The sequence below is a fragment of the Artemia sp. Qi Xiang Cuo genome, chromosome 13 (assembly GCF_049724085.1).
Source record: "Artemia sp. Qi Xiang Cuo chromosome 13, ASM4972408v1, whole genome shotgun sequence".
Lineage (NCBI taxonomy): Eukaryota > Metazoa > Arthropoda > Branchiopoda > Anostraca > Artemiidae > Artemia > Artemia sp. Qi Xiang Cuo.
In genome coordinates this window covers 27,155,597-27,179,294 of record NC_142806.1, presented here as the reverse complement: position 1 = coordinate 27,179,294, position 23,698 = coordinate 27,155,597, and the positions used below count along the sequence as shown (strand labels likewise).

General features: G+C 37.0%; 1 protein-coding gene across 6 annotated transcripts in view; it reads left to right on the top strand.

Moving 5' to 3' along the window:
* Positions 1-23,698, top strand: part of tun (N-terminal glutamine amidase tungus) — a 402,893-nt gene that overhangs the window by 42,343 nt on the left and 336,852 nt on the right. For 2 of the 6 annotated variants that reach the window (XM_089098724.1, XM_089098729.1), the window contains exon 1: positions 14,196-14,322. The exons of the other annotated variants lie outside the window; for them this stretch is intronic. The gene's annotated coding sequence lies outside the window, so the exon portion shown is untranslated. Of the gene's footprint in view, positions 1-14,195; positions 14,323-23,698 lie in introns of those variants that run through there. 6 annotated transcript variants of the gene reach the window in all.

Below are 23,698 nucleotides of genomic sequence, written 5' to 3'. Positions count from 1 at the left end.
TAGTGTTTTTTTTTAAGCACGGTTTACAGCGTAGAGGGAGCTTATTGACAACACCGTCGGTGTTCTTCAAGTGTCCGTGTCCTAGGGTGGGGAATTGGGCCTCATGGGGATTGTTTTTGCTGCTGAGGATGCTTTGGTTTATTATACCAACCCGTCTGGTTCGTGGCCTCTTTAGGAGATGTTGCCAGCGTTTTCTGAGATACTAAAATCCATAATGATCTTTGCGGGGGGTCTTGGGGTCTTAAAGTCCAAACCGGTGGTGCTGATCTCCATCCCGAGGCCCTTCACCTAGGAAGTGCAATGGGGGATGGGGCCAGCCATCCTGTGGCTATTAGGAGTCTTGCTAATACAAAGATTGTGTAGGCTTTTCTGGCTGAGTTTTTGGCATCAAGTGTGCCATTTGACGATTTGATTGGTCCGAGATAAATGAGCTACCTTACCGAGTCAAAAGCGTGACTTTTTGTCTTAACAGTCAAGGGTAAAGCAGATGCTTGCTTGTCGATGGACTTGATATTCGTTTTATCACAGTTGGTTTGCATTCTAACCACAGATGTCTTGGAGGAAAGTGTCTGGAGTCCAGAGTTACGGTGGTAAAGATTGTTGGTATAGACAGCTACATCATCCGCAAGGTCAATTTTAGACAGAGTCCTCCCGACATGACTGATGCCAAATGGATGGTCGTTGTGACGCCGTTAAACAGCTCAGGAGCAGCTGTGCATCTTTGCCGCACTCTATTTCTAATGAGGAAGGAAGAAGAAAGCTTCTCGTCAGCCAGGACGGCGATTTCTATAATGCTTTGGAGCTCTTGGAGGCCGATTGTCTATTTAGGTAGCTCCACAGGTTTTTAAATTTACCCCTCGTCTACCTACAGTATCAAAGGCAGAACGGTAGTCGTTAGAAGCTGTGAAAGCTTTTTTATTGAATTTTAGTGTTTTGTCAGCGACGTGTCTGACCGTCTGTGTATGTTCAGCTGTCGATCTTCCTGGCATGACGCCAGCTTTTGGGGGGGGGGGGTGCAAAGCATGTAGAAAACTTATTATTCGTTTCAGCTGCAGCATCATAAACAGCTCTCCAGGAATAGAAACTGGAGTGATAGTGTGGTAGTTGATGCTGTCCATCCGCTTGTTTTAAGCAGCTCTGAATTAATGCAACAGATACCAGCTGCTTTTGTATTTTTAAGTTTCTTTAAGGTTGATATGATCAGCTCGAGTAAAAATTAGCCCTCAGCTGTAGTTAGATCCTTGCAGAAACGAGAGAATGATCGGTATTGCCAAGTTAGGCACCTCTGTATGAGCTTCAGTTTTGGACAAACGAAATCCAGCGACGTCCAACAATTATGACGTCAAGCACTCTTTTTTTTGTAATGCCACCGATGCTGTATCACGAGTATTTTGCAATGTTATTGCCACAAATCGTGTGTTTGTGGATAATAGGATGTGGCATTTGGGTGGTATGCAGTTGCCACGAGTGCTCGATTTTAAAGTCTGTGCCAGAACTTCTCGTTTGACAGAAGTCATTAATTGCTCAGAGTTTGTTATGAATTTCTGTTAGTAGCACTGTATATAAATAATAGACAGTATGATCTTTCCCTATCTCAACCATTATAAAAACCCGGACCTAGATGCAAGTGCTGTCGAGAACATTTAAACAACTATAAAAATAAGTGACATTCGATTTCTTCACGTATAGACAAGTCAGATTTCTCTTGAACGAGAAACTTGGCTTCAGTGTTGTAATACTAAATTTTAAAGAATCTTATCTTAAATTAATTTATTCTAATACATATATAAAAATTGATAATTAGCAGAGCAATGCTATTATTAGATGTTTTAAGGAATTACAAGTAGGTTTCGAAGTTTCGAGTTTGTTTCAAAGACATTTTGTGACAGTTTCTGCCAAAATAGGTGTTCGAGGGTAATTGGACCGCTGATGGCAAATCAAATGAGAGGAGCTGTTTGTACTTGCCGTATATATATATATATATATATATATATATATATATATATATATATATATATATATATATATATATATATATATATATATATATATATATATATATATATATATATATATATATATAAACTCAAAACGACCAGAAATTATTATTAAAGAATAAAAAAGGAAAGGCGAATAATTGATATGGCTGTAACACTGCATATAAATTTATATAAATGTATATACAGTGGGCTGTAATAATGCAAAAGGTAAATTTATCATTGGTTTAAGAATAGAAAGAAACAAAGAATGAATTTACAACGATAATCAAGTTAAAAATAAGTTTTATTTGAACAATGCCATAACGTGATGACATTTGATTAAGAAATTTGGCGCTTCGCATTTATATTTCAGTTCCGAAAGTTTATCAATTTTTTCTCCAAGGAAAATTACGTGGTGGGCATGAATGCAGACTTGCATCTAAATTAAATATAGTCACTTCATTTTTTCACACATGTTTATTGATATTGGTTTGATTTCTATTGTCTGTAGTACTGAGGAGCTCATTAAGGAGATAATCAAACACAAATTTTAGAAATTTTGCCCCTTTGTTCAAAAAAAGAGATAATCAAATATTTAAACTACTAAAACTAAAATAGTTACTCACTAGTTTATTTTCCTTGATAGGTATGTCCCTCGATTTCCTGATTCTCAAAATTTACTTCGTAATATGCACGTGTTCGCAAAAAAAAAATCTGGCTCACTGAGTTTCTTTCTGCTTTCGTAATTACGAATCATACAAATTCGCACTGTTTTTCAGTGACTGACAAATACATACTGACCCGCTAATGTCAGAGTAAATGGGAGGAGCTGTTTGTTCGTGCCGAGAATGAAGTGCCATAAATCATCAGCTGTGATCTTACTGTTATATTATCTATATACAGTGATTAGTAGTAATAGTGGACATGTATAGAATTTCTTGAATCAAAATTTTATCTTGTATATATTGCTGTCATTCTTCTAGTATTCTAAATTGGTTTCATATTCCGAAATTTCCTTTTTCGCAAAAAAAGGAGGAAAAAAAATCGAAAAAAGTTGTTATTTCTTGCATGGCTTTCATATTAGTCTAGTTGTATTTTGAATAATTAACTCTTAACTCGTCGTTTACTTGATTCTTTTGATTCTTTAAGACAGACTCTACTTTTGGAATGAATCTTAAATACATTCGCCACCTTGGTTGCGTCTCTACAGACTTATTTTATTGCTCGTTCTTAGAAATTTCATTTTTTGAAGACGGTTTTAAGATGAAAAATGTTGTAAGAACTTTATATTAGATTGGATCGGAAAGATTATTAAGTTTCAAATAATCTGATTTTTCGAGAATCGGCGCTTGCACTTGAAATTAGAATTGTTTTCATTTCTAATGATTTTTAATACCTTTTACCCACCTCCTCCGTATTTGTATCTATTTTGTCTTTTATTTCACTTTCTTTCAAGTGCCATTAAAGTCTCTTTTTCTATAAAATTCTGCAAAATTTTTGGCATTTGGATGGTTTACTGTTACCATGAGTGTCAAGTTTTGAAATCTGTGCCAAAACTTGTCGTTCGTCCTAAGAAATCAGAATTGTGTTGAAATTATAGAAATTTCCATAAATAAATCGATTCCCTGTCAAGGGGGCTTGTTTTCTCGACTTTGACTGCTTTATTTGTCTGCTTTATTTAAAACGAACAGAAATAAAATAAGTAATCATAGCAATAAACATACAAGTACTAATATACATGAATAAATTACAATAAATTATTATCAAATTAAAAAGAAACCCAAAAGAAGTACAAGCCGAATAGACAATCATAGCAAACAAACATTCAATAGTTATTACTATAAATGAACAAAAAAACATTCAGACAAGTAAAACATAAATTGAATATTCAAATGAAGCTTGAAAAGAACAAAAATCACTACAAACAAGAGTTTGTGTTTTGCCTCCTTCTCTCACTGTAAAAGTCTAAAACCTACTACGTCATTGGCGCTTTATTGAAAACGAATTAAGTTACAAATATTTTCTTTTGTACTTGCTACAACATTGAAAATTAACATAAAAATTAGAGTAGAATTAAATTTTGAAGTGATGAGCTTTCAGCAATTAATGTCATTATATATCAAATACTTAGTTTAATTTCATTAGTTCTTTCCGAGACTGTTCAAGACAAATATAGTTTCACTACAAACAAGAGTTTGGATACTGCCCCTATTCTTAACTGTAAAAGTCTAAACCCTGCTCCGCATGGGCGTAGGCAACATCTTGTGTAGGGGGGGGGGAGCTGCTTCTGTGATGGAGGGGGGAGGGATCTTACTAATACTTCCCGAGGTCCTTTGAATATAGGTCTTTAGAAACTAGTCATTCTATATTTCACTAAAACTCGGCCTTTAACTTTTTCCATGTTCTACTTTTTCTGCAACAGTATAACTTAAGAGACCCACTATCCTACTTCCAATTTCCTGAAAACATAAACACCACAAAAGCGATTTGACACAAATCACATTATGGTTAGATTACAGCTTCTTCTAAGAATTCAACTCAAAAGTTTACTGTTGGGCAAAATTAAATACCAAAATTGGTATAGGGGAGACTGGCCCACGTTTAGTCAAAGCAAACAGTTACAATACAAAAACCTCTGGGGCTTCTGGGCGATTATAAACGGTCTGTCAGATTGCAGTGTATGTTCTTTTTAAAGTCTGACCTTAATTAATACTTTAACCAAAAATTTCAGATTGGATCAGGTTTTATGGTGATTAACTCTGGAATTTTGTTCAATTTTCTCTGAAAGCCTACACCTAATTACGAATACTAGAAAACTCGTGTTGTAAAATCACATTTTATTCTCTTATTATTTGCCTGTTTTTGGCAGCTTCCGAGAAGTGCCATCTTCACCAGTTTGCTGTTAGTATTTTTTCATCCTGTGGGATATTGAACTTCCATGTTTGGCCACAATACCCAGGGTAAATTCAGCATGCCTTACCAAGGTGTCCAAAACTGGGCTATGCTTGTAAAAGCTGTGTAAACAGCATATTTAAAGGTTGAAGGCAAGCTTAATACCCAAAACTGTGTTATTTCTGGTGTTGTTTAATCCTGTCAGAACAGTAGGTGAACTGAAGTTCTTTTTTTTTCTGTTAAATTTCATTCAAGATAAGGTGATTAAAAGTAAAACAGGAGAGAAAAGAAAGAAAGGTGGCTGTGATCCAGAATAAAATAGAATAGCATTTTTTTCTGTCTTATTCTACAAGAAGTCAGTCGGATTCTCTGGAAGTACCATGGGTGTTCCTAGAGGAACGCTGCAAGACTACATAAAAAAAGTTGAGAAGCTGGATATCCCTCTAAAAAGTCTGGACCTGAATTTCCTTACACCCTGTTACAACCCATGATCAATATTTACATTGGAACAAGCAAAAAGACTAAAAACTTACTTGAAAAAGATAGCTTATATGCTTTCGACTGTATTCCCCTAGAAGCGTGTAAATTTGCATACACTTATGCCATTATTAAGAGCATAAAAGTACCGGATAACGGAACTGCAAAGGTAGTGGAAACAGTGGAGGAATTACAGGTAAAGATTGGTACCGTGGTTTTATGGATTGACTTAAAACTCTATCAGTAAGAACGCCAATAAGTACAAGCCTATGACGGACAACTGCTTTCAACTGTCACAGTGTAGGAGCTTTCTTTAACAACCTTGATTGAGGCCTATATAAACACATGTTCAGACCACAAGACATTTGGAATGTTGACGATTCCGGTGTGAAAAAATCCACAAGCCTGGTAAAATCATTGCACAGCGAGGCCAGAAGTAAGTAGGGAAGGTCACGTCAGCAGAAAGAGGTAATTTGACCACGATTTGTGCTGGTGTTAATGTGTTGGGAACACTGTCCCTCCTCTACTTATTTCCCCACAAAAACAGTGTCCGGAAATTTTACTCAGGGGAGCTTTACCAGGAACCATCATGATCAGCTCAGAAAATACTTCTGGTTGGATGACTGCCTCTCATTTTTTGTTTTACTTGCAGCATTTTCTCAATCAACTCAAACCCAAACAATCAACAGGAAAAAAATACGAAAAACTCAGAAGTGCTGACTGACATCCTTATGAAAGAATGCATTACTGCTAGGATAGAAGCTGTATCTGCCAAAAAGCCCTAGTTCTGGAACGGAAGAAAGTCAGACTAGTGAAAAGACTAAAAAGCAAAAGGCGTGTCTCTGGCAACAAGAGTTACAGTTGGAGTGACGATTCTGACGTAGATGATCCTGTATACAACAACTCTTCAGACCCCAGCATAGACATTGAAGACAAGCCCCCTACCAGCAACTTCTAATTTGACACTGAGAAAGTCAAGGCTGGTGATTATATTCTGATTGAGCTGAAGAGCAAGAAAGGGAATTCTGTTTACAATGTTATCATTATCAAAAGTAGCAACTGAAGAACTTAAGGTCCTCTTTTGGAAAAAGACTGGAGCAAGAGACTTTGCGCTAACTGACGAGATGAATAGTGTCTTAAAGACAGAAGTTGAAATAAAACTGCCACCACTGAAAGGTAGAACACCAAGATTAGCGGAGCGGCTTACTTTTGGTGTTGATCAGTCAATGTATAATTTGAAATTAATACTCTTTATTTTTTTTAAACCTGAATGAAATTCATTTTGTAGTGTTTTATGCTGACCATATTCTTTCTTAATTTTATAGCCGAAAAACAAGCTTTAATGTTCCCCTGGTCACTTTTCTTTTTCTTTTGTCCAGTGGGCAAACGTAAGGCAGAGACGACTGAACCAGTGCCGGTATGACTCAGGTTTGGGACTCTTGACCACTTGGATAGAGAGGTATCCAGGTGGAAAAATGGCGGAGTATTTCTAATTGTCTTTTTCAAGGATGGTATTGAATGAGTTACTTTTGCTTTGACATGCTCAGCAACTTCTTATCGCTTGAATCAATTCATGGAGAATTAAATAAGTCAAAATCAGCCGATCGTGGGCCAGTCTCCTATATATATATATCGGACCGAAAATCAATATTGAAGATCAAAAAGTAAATGTTGATATTGCAAACAATATTTGGAAATTTCTGTTTATTTCCAGCTTTTTTAACCATCTACCAGGTAACATCCAACAAAAAATTCCAACATACGAAATGTTCTTACTAATATCTAGTGTAAATTTGAAGTTCTAGGGGGGCAGCGGCCCCCCCCCCCCTGCCCCCTCTTTCCTACGCCCATGCTGCTCCGTCATTGTTGCTTCATTAAAAACGAATTATATTACAAATATTTTCTTTTCCAGTTATTACAATATTGGAAATGAAAATAAAAATTACAGCGAAATAAAATATTGAACTGATCACCTTTAAACAACTGATATCATTATATATTATATATTCGTCTTAATTTCATTTGTGCTTTGCCAGACTGTTCAAGACACATATAGGCTAGTTTTCAGTAAAGTGCCACTGGCGTAGTAGGTTTTAGACTTTTACAGATAGGGGAGGAGGCAAAACCCAAACTCTAGTTTGTAGTGATTTTTGTTCGTTTCAAGCTTCGTTTATAGAGAGAGGGAGAAATTCATTTTATTAAAGACCAATATTCACAAGAAAATCATATCAAACAGACCTACCACGTGAAAATCTATACAGATTTGTTTGTGGCAGGACTCAATATTTTACTCAATTACTACATTTATATTGAAAAAAAAAGAAAAAAAGAAAATTGCAACCATATAAATAAATAAAAAATAAACCTCTTCGGAACCGCGAACCAATACTTACAGAAGATAGAAGACAGAATACAGCCCCCCACCCCCCTCACCCTTATTCATTAAGAAATTCTTTATCTTATTTTTAAAAGAGGACACACTCTCAGCCATCCTAATGCTTTCCGGCATACTGTTCCATAACCGAAACACCCACATGCCTAAATACAAAACTAGACCTAGCAGTGTCTCTTGTACTAGGTCCGTGGAATTCTTTGTATCATAAGAATGGTACGCAGAATTTGATGATAAAACATCACAAAAATAATTAGGTGCTAGTTTATTTAAACACTGATACACGAAAATACCGGTCTGATAATCTCTCAACTGCCCAACATTTAAAGTATTAAAATGACGATAACAATCCATTGTACGTTCAGATTTTTCAAAATCACCGAGCAGGCGCAGCGCTTTATTCGGCAAAATTTGTATCCGTTTAAAATTTACAACAAAATTACTAGCCCACACAGAACAAACGTATACAATGTAAGGATGAATAAGTGAATTATATAAAATTGTCAAAACTGAGACAGGAAGAACATGTTTAAATCTACGAATCAGCCCTAAGCCCCGCGCAACTTTCACCGATATAATTCCACTATGTTTTTTCCAATTTAAATTACAATCAATCTGAAAACCAAGATACCTTGTATCAAATATCTGCTTAATTTCCTTACCCTTAAAATAAACTAAACCGAAAACATTATCAATAACTCCAGTACAACTAAAAATCATGTAATTAGTTTTACTCGGATTCACTGCTAAGCAACTAAGACTAGTAAAAAGATGCAGGTCAAGAAGAACTTCATTTGCTTTTGAAACAAGCTCACTCAAAGCCTTTCTAGCAATCGATATAGCTGTGTCATCCGGAAAGGATTTTATAGCGGCATCAGGAATGTAGAACTGTAATGTGTCGACGTAAATTAAATATAAAAGCTGACCTAACACAGAACCTTGGGGTACTCCACATAGTACAGGACGAGGCGAACTGACAATATCCCCCACCACTACACGCATTGATCTACCATACAAATACGAACGAAACCAATCAATCCAATTTCCTTTTATCCCTAAATGTGACATCCTGTCTTAAAACAGCTCAAAATCAACAGTATCAAAAGCTTTTTTAAAATGAATAAAAATAGTTAAAGGAGATTTTAAGAATGAGATTTTCGGAATACAAATTGCGTGTCACATAAAAACCCAAGAGAATTAAGGTAGGAATACAGTTTCTTATGAACAACTTTTCGAATATTTTTGAGAACAGTGGCAGAATCGATATAGGTCTCCAGTTTGACATTTCTCTTTTGTCGCCACCCTTATGTAAAGGTGTAATTTTTGCTTGTTTTAAAGCATCTGGGAACTGACCGTTTTCCATAGATAGGTTCACCAAGTATAGAAGACAAGTTTGCATATTCAATTTAAGTTTCACTCGTTTTAATATTTGTTTATTAATTTATATAAGTACCTGTTGTATTTTTGTTTGCTATGATTGTGTATTTAATTTCTGTTCATTTCGGGTTTCATTTATTCTTTAACAGTAATCTCTTTGTAATTTATTCATGTATATAAGTACTTGTTGTATGGTTTTTTTTTGCTATGATTTTTTGTTTAATTTCTGTTCCTTTTGGATTTCATTTATTCTTTAATAGTAATTTCTTGTCGTTTTTAGTTTGAATTTTAACAGGTATTTGTATTTAATGATCTTAAGTTTAATATGGCTTTTACTTTTCTTTGAAAAACTTTTTTTTCGGATATTTTGTTTTTAATTAATCTTTGTTCGTTTTTGATTGCAAAAAGTTTCAAGTTATTAGAAAATGCTTTGTTTCAAAATCAATATTTTTCTACATCAAACTTTCATCAGTGTATCAAAACTAGTACCAAAGTATCAAAGTAAAGACAGAATCAAATTAAACAAGGTATCAAAGTAAACAAAGTATCAAAGTAACAGTAAGCAATTTCCGTAACTCAGAACCATTTTCCTGGAGCTGGGGGTGGGGGTTCAAACCTGGAAGCATATTTATTTGGCCTTTGAATTATTTTAACAAAATGACTATTTCAAAATTTTGACCGGATACCCTTTGGGAAAATGGGGCGTGGGCTAATTGCCCATTGGTCACTTTTGACTCTCAAAAAAGAACTAAAAGTTTCAATTTCCGATCAAATGAGCTACCCCCAAAGTTAATACTTCCGCACCTTCCACAAAAAAACTTATACTTAAATAATGGTCAACTTACATAAGTTACAATCCTTCCCCTGGGGGCTATGGAGGATTTCTCAACCTCTAAGTTGTAGAAATTTGAATTTAGGACTATTTTGGACAAAATGGCTATTTAAAAATTTTTATAAGCTGCATTTGGGGGAAATCGAATGAACTTCCTCCAAAGTTTATACAACAGCGCCTTCAATAGAAGCTGCTAGTATAACTTACAGCCTTTCCCCATGGCTAAGGGGGGGGGGGGGTTCAAACCTGGAACCATAGCTATTTGACATTTGGACGATTTTGAACAAAATGGCTAATCGAAAGCATTTCAAAAAGGCGTGGAGGGGGGGGGTTGCCTATCGTCTGATTACTCTTGACTTTTAAAAATGGAGCTAGAACTTTCAATTTAAATCGAAGGAGGCTTTTCCAAAGTCTATACGATTACTCCTTTGACAAAAACCTTATATAAGAACAATGGACAGCTTGCATAACTTACATCCCTTGCTCTGGGGGCAATGAGAGGTTTTGTCAACCCCGAGGAATAATTATTTTAATTACTTCACCTCTTGTCTATTTCGGACATAATAGCCATCTCAAAGGTTTGATTGGATGCGTTTGGGGAAAAGAGGGCGTGGAAGGGGGGGGGGGGGCTCGATGCCCTCTAATAACCTTTGAATCTTAAAAAAGACTCTATAAATTATTATTTCCAACTGAATGAGCCCCCTCCAAAATTTATAACACCACTCCTTTCATTGAAGTGCCTCTGGAGAAAAGAAATGGAGCCTTATGGCCATGGGGTTGGTGGGGGGGGGAGGTTTGTTGCCATAGGATTACTTTTGAATCTTAAAAACGGAACTAGAACTTTCAGTTTCTAATCATCTGAGTCCCGTCCGAAGTTTATACGATCACCTTTTTCTTAAAAACTTTATATACCCCGGGGCATATGTTACAACTCTTCCTCTGGGCGCTAGAGGGGGGGGGGTATGTTGACCCGAAGTTTATGTTATCTGATCGTTGGACTATTTCAAACAAACTGCAAACTGACCGAAATTATCTAAACAAACTGACGATCTCAAAATTTTGATTGGATGTATTTGCCGAAAAGAGGGTGTGTGTGTGTGTGGGGGGGGGGTTAAATACCGTCTGATACCTTTTTACTCATAAAAAAGGTTACTAGAACTTTCGATTTCCAACCAAATGAGCCACCTCTGAACTTTATACGATCTCCCTTTACATAAAAACGTTATATGCCCTCTGGGTGTTACCTAAAACACTTGCCCCCGGGCTCTATGGGGTTGTGTTGACTCCGGAGTTCTTATTCTCTGATTTTTGAACTATTTCTAACAAAATGGTTATCTCAATATTTTTATCGGATGGGTTTGGGGAAAAAAGGGCGGTGGAGGCTAGTTGCCCTTCGGTCTCTTTTGACTTTTTAAAAGTGAGCTAGAACTTTCAATTTCCAATCAAATGAGTCCTTTCTAATGTGTTTTAGGAATATTCCTTCTATAATAACCATACATGCCCTCAGGGCAAACTTACAGATAGCCATTTTGTTAAAAATAGTTCGAAGATCATATAACAAAAACTCTGGGGTCGACACAACCCCCAAGGCCTAAGGGTAGGCGTTGTAAGTTATTCCCTGAGGGCATAAGTGGTACCTATTGAAGGGATGCTCGTATAAACTTCAGAGAGGGCCTATTTGATTTCAAATTGAAAGTTCTAGTTCAGTTTTTAAAATTCAAAAGAGATTAGAGGGCAACTAGCCCCCTCCCTACGTCCTTTTTTCTCCAAACCCATTCGAGAAAATTTTTGGGATAGCTATTTTGTTAAAAATAGTTCAAACATCAGATAATAACGTTTCCGGGGTCGACAAAACCCTCCAGGGCCTGGAGCAGGTGTTGTAAGTTACGGCCTGGTGGTATGTGTGGTTCTTATAGAAGAAATGCTCGTATAAACTTCAAAGAGTTCAATGTTCAAAATCGTCCAAATTTCAAATAGCTATGGTTCCAGGTTTGAACCCCTCCCCCCCCCAGCCATGGGGAAAGAGCTGTAAGCTATACTAACAGCCCTTTTGACATCCCCAAACGCATAATTACTTAACCTTTCAACAATTCTGAAAAAATAAATGTCTCAAAACTTAGTTTGGATGTTGGTTTTGGGAAATGAAGGGCGTGGGAGGTGGGGGGGCTGGTTGCTCTTAAAGCACTTTCGACTCTTAAAAAGGGGAAAATAAATTCCAGTCTCAAATCAAATGAGCCCCACCTGAAGTTTTTACGACTGCACATTCCATAAAAACCTTATATGCCCCCAGGGTATACCTTACAGCTCTTTCCCCAGGGCTTTTGGGGTTTTGCGTCCACACTGGAGGCATTGCTATACGTTCTTTGGACTATTTGATCAAAATGACTCTCTTGCAATTTCAATTAGATGCGTTTGGTAAAAAGAGAAGTGGGGGTTTGTCTCAACCCCAAAAGCCTTGTTATATGATCTTTGGACTATTTTGTATAAAATGGCCATCTCAAAATTTCTATTGGATGCATGTCAGTAAAATACGACGTTTGTTTGGGGGGGGGGAGGTAGCTGCCCACTGATCATTTTTACTCTTAAAAACAGCACTGGAACTTCTTATCATCAATCCAATGAGCCCCCTCCGAAGTTTATACAACCACTATTTCTACAAGAACCTTATAAGCCCCAGGGCATAACTTACAACCCATATCTTTTGTTCAGCATAAAACCATGCTGAACAAAAACGGCTATCTCAAGTTGCATTGGATGTGTTTGGGGAAATGATGGGCGTGGGGCGGGAATTCTCCTTCTGATTACTTTTGACTATTAAAAAGGGCAATACCCCTCTCAATTTCCGATCGAAAGGGCCCTTTTTCAAGTTTTTTCGACGAAGATTTCAATAAAAACCTTATATGCCCCCAGGGCATAACTGACAGCTCTTTTCCCAGGGCTCTTGGGGGTTGTGTCAACATGCTATATGTTCTTTGGCCTATTTGAACAAAATGGGTCTCTTGCAATTTCAATCAGATGCGTTTGGTGAAAAGAGAGGTGGGGGTTTTTCTCAACCCCAAAAGACTTGTTATATGATCTTTGGACTATTTTGAATAAAATGACCATCTTAAAATTTCTATTGGATGCATTTCAGTAAAATACGACGTTTGTTGGGGGGGGGAGAGAGCTGCCCCCTGATCACTTTGACTCTTAAAAACAGTACTGGAACTTCTTATTACCAATCCAATGAGCCCCCTCTGAAGTTTATACAACCACCATTTCTATAAGAACCTTATGAGCCCAAGGGGTATAACTTACAACCCATATCTTTTGTTCAGCATGCTGAACAAAAATGGCTATCTCAAGTTTTATTGGATGCGTTTGGGGAAATGATGGGCGTGGGGAGGGGGGTTGATGGTCCTCCATTATCTTTCGTCTATTAAACAGAGGTCTAGCCCTCTCAATTTCCAATCGAATGAGTCCTGTTTGAAGTTTCTACGATAACTTTTCCTATGCGAAGTGCCTCGGTCTAAAGAATAAAAAAAGTAATTAATACATTGTGCCAACATCGTCCTTTACCTAGGCAGCGCTATTGCGTTGCTTATGATTTCATTTCGTTTTGGGTTTCATTGATTTTATAATTGTAATTTCTGAACGGCTTTTTAATTTTCTTGGAAAAACTTCTTTTTCGGATTTATAACTTATTTCTGCTGGTCTTAAGCTTAATACGTTTTTTTAATTTTCTTGAAAAACTATTTTTTTCGGATTTATAACTTATTTTTGCTGGTCTTAAGTTTAAAAAGGCTTTTTAATTTTCTTTGAAAAATTTTTTTTTCGGATTTTCTTTGGCTAATATATATATATATATATATATATATATATATATATATATATATATATATATATATATATATATATATATATATATATATATATATATAAATATATGTATATTTATATATATATATATATATATATGTATATATATATATATATATATATATATATATATATATATATATATATATATATATATATATATATATATATATATATATATATATATATATATATATATATATATATGTGATTGCTCAACTTGCGAAAACCCTTAGTATAGGAGGAAGGATCCTTCATTGTGAAACCACATCATGCCTATTTATTTCCTGCTTTTTCCCCAATGGAAGAAAATAGCTAGCATTCCATGAGACAATAGTGAAATATTTTTGGGAGTGGTATAAACGCATCAAGGATATCACATCAGTGCGCCGATTTTCATATTGTTAGCAAAACTGGAGGCAACAGTTCCTAAGAGATCCCCGGATAATTTCAGTTTCTCTTTCAAATTTGTGTCGAAAACAAGTGTTTGCCGTCAACAGGTGGCACTCTTTTAGGTATTTAGTTTTTGCTGGTCTCTATTCTTGTTAGGATCCGTTTTTTAAGCTCTAGCAAAAGTTAAAGTTTGCTAGACAGCGAAAACTTCGTATTTAATTTTGTTTACAATTGCACGAGAATCATCAATATACGGTGAAAATAGCCGAAGTAAAATCGCAGTTTTGGAATTCTGGACCAGGAAAGGCGTAGAAAATGATTCGGGCGAGCCTAGTAAACGGAATTAGTTTGAAGCTTTATTTTATATACCATGACTGATTACAATGCCATTTTAATTGTATATTTAAGTTCTAATAATTTGTACATCATGAATCCTGAATTAACTCATTTTCAAAGGGTGAAATGATAAATAAACACGGTATTTTTTTTCTGGCTGCGAATGGATAAAAGCTGCTTGATTTCCACTCAGTGTAAAAGGAATCAGTATATATTTTCTTAAGAATCGACTATAAGAAGAGTTGATTACCTCGAAGGTTATCCGAACTGCTTGGATCGACACTTCAATTAAGAGATATTCAAAAATAAAATGATAAAAAGCAGTGTGTTGTTAGTAGTAGTAGTAGTAGTAGTAGTAGTAGCAATAGTATATACGTGTATGCACACACACACACACTAATATATATATATATATATATATATATATATATATATATATATATATATATATATATATATATATATATATATATATATATATATATATATATATATATATATATATATATATATATATATATATATATATATATATATATATATATATATATATATATATATATATATATACATATATATATATGAAAATTGTAAGATGGAACGTTACGATGTCGAAAAATAATATCTTATTGACATTATGACTGACGAATTCGGATATTTCGAACTAGATTTGTTTGGAGTCTCGGAAGTTCATCTTCCATTGATAGGAAACATGAAATTAGCTGATATAGAATTTATTTACTCAGGCAGGAAGGATGGGGTACACAGACTGAGAGTAGGGCTCATAATGACGAAAGATGATTTTAGGTTTTGCTCATATTGAGAATGTATTAATAATAAAATATTAGTTGCTTATTTTATGACCAAAAGGGCAAAGTATCTGTTATAGTAGTATACGTTCCAGTAGAACCAACCGGCAGAGACAGTAGTGACAGTAGGATGTGTCAGTAGGACACACCGACAGTGACAGTAGACAGTAGGATGAATTTCACAGACAGTTACAGAAACAGACAAACTGATCTAATGTATAAATATGGTATTTTTATTGCACTTTTATTACGCAGGCTGGTAGAAATAGAGATAGATTATATCCAAGCAGATGTAAATTTGGTCCAGGGAAGGAAAATAGCACCGGTTTGCTGCGATTATTTGGTTATAATAAAAATCCATACAGTAGTTGATCATAGAATCACACATAAGTTCATATGGTACTTACATGACGGCCGACCTTACAGATTATATTATTGTAAATCTATGTCTGGCAAGATCGATACAAGACAATAGGGTATATAGGAGCGCTGTTACAGGTGTTAAAATAAACGATCATTATCTAGCAGTGTCTCAATTGCACTTAAGGTCAAATTTAGGCAGGGTTACTATATTCGAGAAAGTTAAGACCCTGTTAGAAACCCTAAAGAGAATTTAGGAGGAACCTTCCAGGAGCACTTGAATAGGAAATTAGAGAGTTTACAGTTTGACAATGTAGAAGATAGACAGAACAGTTTTAAGAAAATAGCTTGCAAAGTGGCAAAAAGTGTATTAGGATGCATCGACCAAATTTCCACTCTTGATTAACAACTGAGAAGTGTCTGAACCATCAGATTCCTTCAGTTCTCAATTCTATAGATTATGAACAGGCACTCAGCCGACAGAAAAGCTTTAGTGAAGGTCCTACCTATGTATTTCAAATCCACTTGCAGATCCAGGGCCAGGGGGCCCCTGGATCTGGTCTGGATTGTTTTTTTCTATTTTCCACTCTTTTTTTAAATAAATTTGTCATTTTGGTCAATTATTGGCACCCTTGTCAAATTGCCCCCCCCCCCTCTCCCAAGATTTTATTCTAGATTCGCCTTTGCATACCATATAAGTATATTAAAGTGATTAATGCCATGTATAAGAACAATATTGCTGCGGTTAAGGGAAGTAAGTTTACTTGGAAGTGAGGTTAGCATCAAATTTGGTATTGAATCATGAATTGAGCAGGATTTTGTCTTACCCTCGTTTACTAGAATTATTGTTTTACTTATGAAAGATTGTACTTTTTGGCCATCCATATGGAGCCAAACGAAAGCAGGTCGTCCCCAAATGGAGTGGGAAGAGACCATAAGGATGGATTTGAAGGAAATTGGAACTTCCTGGGATGGGATGAAGAGGGAATCTTTGAATAGATTGGGGTGGAGGATGATCATACGCAGCTGTGTCTGCCAAGGGCGACTCGGTGCTGCAGTAATTTGTTAGCAGTAATAATTATATTATATGTCTATACGTGTGAGCACTGCGTAGATCACGATCGTACGTGCGTCTGAGCGTGTTTCTCGGTCTTCCCCTCTGTCGACGCCCACGTGGCTGCCATCATTAAACCTGGTTCGGGATTCTTGAGTCTTCCATCCGAAGGACGTGGCCAAGATAGCTCCATCTCTTCTTTTTCATCACTTCAGTAATAAGCGGTTGACCAGTTCTTCTGCGGACCTCAATGTTGCTGACTCTTTAACGCCAACCGATATTAAGAATGCGTCTCCAGCAAATATTTTCGAAAGCTATGAGTCTTTTCTCTGTTCTAACATCTAGTTTCCAGCACTCTCTGGCATACAATAGCACGGACAAAACGTTGCTATTAAGCAGTCGCAGCTTTAGTGCAAGCGAGAAATTCTCTGATTTCCATACTGGCTTAAGTTTGTTGAAAGCAGTGTTTGCCATGCCAATTCTTCTCTTGACCTCATTTTGCACCTCTCCTGTTTAATCGACCCAGCTTCCGAGGTACTTAAATTTATGGACTTGTTTGACTCTACGATTTTTTTGCAGGAGCTCGACTGGCGAGCCTGATGTTGCCATTGATTTAGTCTTGTCTATGTTGATGTTTAGGCCAACTTTCTCCACTTTAGCACTCACTTTATTAGGGAGCTCCTGGAGTCACTGCTTTGTCATTTCCAGAAGTGCCACAACAAATGTAAAGTCAAGGTCCGAGAGGATTTTATTTCCGACTGTTATTCCGAAGCCAGCCGCTTCTCTCAAAACATAGTCCATTAAAATTACAAATAAAAAGTGTGATAAAACGCATCCCTGTCGCATTCCTGACTTAATTTTGAAGTATCTAGTTGTTCTTTCTCTGTCTTTATGCAACATTCCGTATTTTCATAAAAGGCAAATGATCAAACTTATTATTTTCTTGGGAACACCATAATACTGTAGAATTTCCCAAAGTGTGTCACGGTCCACGGAATCGAAGACCTTTTCAAAATCAATGAAGAGCATGTATATTTTGTTGGACCACTCATTGGCTTCTTCTATCAGAGTCCTGAGCGTGAATAAGAGATCTGAATAAGATCTACCTGTCCGAAAGCCATGTTGCTCTTCTCTCAGATACAAATCGAGTGTTTTTTCAGGCGTTCCAGTATTACAAGCGCTACAACCGTACTTGGTACTGATATTAGGTTTATACCTCGCCAGTTATCGCAGTTAAGAGCATCACCTTTCTTAAATATCTTAACAATTATCCTTTTGGTCCAGTCGCCAGGGACCTTTTCGAACAATCAGTGTTATCCACAATGAGAGGCATGTCCTCATTGATGCCTTGATCATTTACGAAGTTATGCAGTCTTCACCAGGTTATCTTCCATTCTTGAGTTTCTTCACTGCAACAAGTATTTCCGCAAATGTTGGGGGATTCTCGTCAATCTTAAGGTTAAGAAAGGGCATAGAAGGGATGCTTTCTTGGTCAGTTGGTCTCGGTCTATTTAAAACCTTTTGAAGTGGGATACCCATCCCTCGTCAATTTTTTATGTTTCGGTGACAACATTTCTGCTCTCATCTTTGACTTGGCTGGATCTGCTGGACAGCTTTCCTAGCATTTCATTTGTGAACCTGTAAACTGCTTTGGAGTCTCCTTTTCTAGCTGCTTCCTCTGCTAGTCTACCCTTGTCTTCTACACATCTCCGCTTGTTAGTTTTTTCTGACTTTTTGATTTCTTTGTCCTTTATTCTACATAGGACATTTGCGAAGACCGAAGGTCTGTCGCCGACAGCAGAGAAAATTTGCTGTCTCAAGTCACTGCGCTCGTCGATTAGTTTCCAAGTTTTTTGTGATATCCATCTTTACTTCGGTTTCTTCTTATACCCGAGCACATCCCTAGGAACTTGATTGTATGTTGTCTTCATTTTTTGCCATGCTGTTTCTTGACTGTCTGTGCCGTTTTCTATTTCAAGCAGAGCGAATGAGTTCTTCAACTCCATACAAAATTTTTTTCGGGTTTCTCGGACATGTAACTTATCCACATCATAAAGCTTCGTAGAATTCAACTTTGCGTTTTCGGGCACTTTCAGCTTGACTTTCAATTTTGCTACCATCAGGATCAGTAGCGGATCCAGGATTTTAGGAAAGGGGGGGGGCGACGCGTTTCGAAAAATTCCCATTAGAAATTAAGCCTAACGTACCTGACTGATATTGAAAGTTGCATGCCTCTGCTTCTATCCGTCATTCAGCTGTCGGTTCTGTAAAGCTATCCACAAAAATACATTTATAGAAACACTATCAATATTATATAACAAATTCTCGCCTCCTATTACCACTATTAGCAAATCTATCAATAACACTTTCTACACTTATGTCAATATCACTGTGAACATGAAGAAAGGTAAGTCCAATGAGTCTTTCTTTTGTCATTTTATTTCTGAGCCAACTTTTGGGTCTTCTCAAGATAGAAGAGCTTCGTTCAACAGGTGTAACAGACAAGTGGGGTAATGTAAATCTGCAACAGCACTGAAATATTCGGGAAAATATCAGCATCGCAGTTGTGTTTCTATAAAGTTTCCCCTAGTGTTTCAGGTATTCTACCTGTACCTGCATTGCTTTCTCTCAGACGAAGCCACCGAGTTTCCCATATTGTCGCTTCTCCGGCCAGGGCAGATTCACAAACGGATTGGGAGGGGAAACCCATTACTGACCAGTATCGCTGTGACAAGTCATGAATCTTATTAGCGAATTGTTGTTTGTTCGTTTCCGTACAATTTATTGGCAAGGAAATACTGAGCTTAAAAGTGTCCAGCGTTTCAACGGAAAAACGGCTTTCTAAGTCCGAAATGATTGTGTCCAATAGGGAAATAAAAACTGACCGTCTATAATATTCCTCGTGTGAACTGAATGGTACATTAATCCGATTTGTTTGCTTTTTCGCTATCCTTGAGACTGTTATTTCTAAACCAAGCTCAGTTGTCACTTTAACTACCTCGTCAAATTGGTTTTTAAACTCGCTTTCACTCCCCCAACGCTTTACTTGCTGCTAGATAAGAAGGTCCTTAAAATGGCGTACTGTAGACGCAAGGTATAAGCTCTTCTTCTAAAATAGCTGACTGAGTAGTAAAATCAGGCCAGATATGTTACTAAGAGAGTAAATGGTTACTATCAGGTCAGAGGACGTGGCAGCAGTCAATAAGGATTTTACTTTGGCTCCAGTTGTTGTATTCTGCCCAGCCGCTGATGATCTCAAGAGCTTCCACTATCTTAGGGAGCTCTACCACAAAATGTATTAAGGAATCGTGCCTTTCGATCCAGCGCGTTTCACACATGCCAGTTAGCTGTGCTTTCATTACTCTGCTTAAAACATAATTGCACTGTGCAGAAGCACCAAAAAAAGCAACTACTTCTTTTATTACTCCGATGGAGTCTCTAACACTCTAAATAGAAAAGGTTTTTGACATAAAAAGAATTAGAGTATTGCTGAAACATGGGCAATACAGGATATTCTCTAGTACCTTTGCAAAGTGTTTTTCGGCTCCGCAATGTTCAGAAACCATCATAGCACATTCATTAGTGCCTATTCCCACACAATTTTCTAAGTCTAACCCAGGAGCTCGAAAAAAATCCAACACAAAATTTCCAAGCGTTTCCCTTTAATGGTCGGTTCGAAGTTTCCAATGCTGTCCGAGTAACATGTTTCGTGTAGGTCTAAAAGACCAACGAAATCTTCACATCTTTTGCATTTGTAATTGTAGTAAAGGGCAATAATCAGTTGTGACTTGTTTGACACATCCGTTGTTTCATCAAAAACCACACTGTAGAACTTGGCAGAATGAATTCGTGCAAGAATTTCTTTAAGAATCTCTTTGGCACAACATTCAACTAATTCATTCTGTGTTGTTTTGCTTATATGAGTAGCATTTGCAGCTGAGCTTTCCAAATGTTGTTTTAAAGTGATGTCACCACTATTTACACAGTACCTTAAAAGTTCTCGAGAGTTCCCTTCGTTTGTCAATGGGTCCTTTTCTGCCAATAATTCTCCATCATCTCTATGGCCACGAGGAGTAATGTTCTGTTGACCCAAGAAAACAACCGATTCTACAAATGGCTCCAATCTAGCTCTGTTTTCCTGCACTTGTTGGCTACGTTGTTCGTTTACAAGGCTTAAAATGTTGGTTTCAGGGCTGTCATATTTTAGAAGGAAACGTTTGCCAGCGTCAACTGAATCACGGTGATACTGATTATTTTTATGAGACACTAAGTCGCCGTCTTTTCTAGTTAGCTTAGCAAAAGTCACAACGGGCTTTTTTACCAACTTTTGCAATTGATTGTAGCCTCCAACCCCTCGAAAGTTAAGCCAAACACAATATTTACAGAATAAACCCCTCATCTTATTTGAAAGTACTAGCCAATGAAATTCTTCCAAGCGAGTACGATTGAAAAATCTCTTTTCGTCTCTGCCCTGCTTCTTGTGAACTGAATAGGGAAATCTGTAGTTAGACGTCGGAATACCCGGGTTCCGAAGTAATTGATATCGCATACGATCATCTAGTTTTTCAATTCTTTCGATATAGCTTCCGATATCATTTTCGCAGAAAGTACTTATATTTTCGATGTTTGTGTTAGGTTTTGGGCTACGCTCTTCAATTGATGCTAACGAATCATGCACTATCTCGCTATTAGTCAAATCGCTGGAATCACTACTAACACTGTAACTCTCATTATTTATATCTTCAGTTACGGCGTCCACTTGCCTATCTTTAGCTTTCGAACCAAAAACGTTATCGAGAGTTATCTGATTTCGCTTCGACATCATAACTGGTTAATATTATCCAAAAATTGTATACTTTTCAAACCCTTCTAGAATCCCGACTAACCCTAAGGCGTATGTGTTATCGGAGTTATTTCAAAATTGTTGCTTTGTTTTTGGATAAAAAATATGTTCTGATAGGCACATTTTTTGAAGCTTCAACGATTAACGAGATGACACGCTACAAAATGCCTTGTAAGTTGGGGTGACACCAAACACTCTAGACAATTTCCTAAAGGCTTAAGGCAGACAGACCAAGTGTCGTCCGATCCTTTTCAAAGATGCGTTGATCCAAGCGTTGATATCGCAATCAAGTCACAGAAAATCTAATGACAGAACTTTTTGCCCAAGCAAGGGGGGGGGGGCGATCTCACAGCATCAGATTCATCATGTCATAGAACCCTGCTGTAGAGGTTTTAAGCTCCTATATACAAAAACATGGAATTTTGCATTTTTTGGCAAAAGAAAGATTGGGGATGCGTGTTTATTTGTTTGTTGTTTTTTTGTTGTTTTTTTTCGTTTTCTGTTTTCCCCAAGAGTGATCGTATCAAACTAGTGATCCTAGAAGATCGGGAGGGGGCTTGTTTGATCTGAAATAAAAAGTTCTTGTGCCTTTTTTAAGTAGCCAAAAAGATTGGAGGGCAAATAGACCCTTCCCATGCCCCTTTTGGGAGAATTTTCTGTGCAGAGGAAAGTTTCAGAAGGAATTTTCCTGGGGAAATTTTACATCGAGGAGGAGTGGGAAGAGAATTTCCTGACAGGATTTGAAAAACGATCAGAAACTAAGTAAGAAAACAAACAAACTTTTTTTCTTCCGAAAGTAAGGATCAAGGTATTCAAGGAGCATTCGCACGGGACTCCCATTAACAGATAATTCTTTTGGGCTTGGTCTGTTTTGACGGGCGTTTTCAGGCTGAAAAGCCTCCTCATAGCTAATTTATCTACAATGGGTTGCCTCCCCGAAGTAGCATAATATTTGTAGCCATGAATATATAATGAGTCGGAGATAATAGGCTTGAGACTGTCTGTGCATTATTTCTTGTTGATAGAAGAGCATTGCCAAGTTCTGAAAACCATTTTGTGACCAAGATGGGCCCAGGATTGCACAAAGCCTCCATTCATACTGGAGGTCCCAGGGACTTCCTGCTGTCCGGTTCTAAGCCAGCTTAAGTGTTTCGGTGTAGACTTGAGAAGATATATTGGTCCCCGTCCTGTACTGGTATCCGGGACCATTGCTTTTCCTGAGGCCAAAATAATTTCAATGATTTAAAGAACATGAAAATTGGCACTGGGAATGTTACGACGTTAAAAAATGACTATTGTATCGACATTTTGACTGACGAATTCAGAAGATTCGAACTGGACTTATTGGAAGTTTCAGAAACTCATATCACAGGGGGTAGGAAGCATGGAATTAGGTGATATAGAATCTGTTTACTCAGGCAGGAAGGATGGGGTACATAGACAGGGAGTAGGGCTCACGATGAAAAAGGAAGCTGCCAAGTCTTGTTTAGGCTGGGAAGATATTAATAATAAAATACGGATTGCTCATTTTATGACTAAAAAGTTCAGGGTATATGTCCCTGTATAACCAACTGATGAAAATACTAGTGACTCAGATAATTTTACTTACTATTGCAGGAGAAAATAGACAGGGTCCCAGGTAGAAATATGGTGTTTTTACTAGGAGATTTTAACGCCCAGGTCGGTAGAAATAGGGATAGATGGTATCCTGACCTAGGTAAACTTTGTGTAGGAAAAGAAAACAGCAATGGCTACAGACTGTTGCAATTTTGTAGGTATTTCTCAATTGAATACCTACAAAATTCCTCTTTTGTAGGTATGTCCAAACACCAATACGGTGTTTGGTCATAAAATTGCCCATAAATTAACATGGCTTTCACGTGATGGTAAGACATGAAACCTTATTGATTATGTTATAGTAAACCGAAGACTGGCAGGATCAATACAAGATACTAGGGTAAATAGGAGTGCTGTTATTGATGTTAAAAGTAAAGATCACCTAGTTGTGTCTAGTAGTGTCTAGGGTTAATTTGAAGCTGAAATTTCGGAAAGGTAACTGCCTCCCGGGAAGTTATGATCTTGGTAGACTCCAGGAT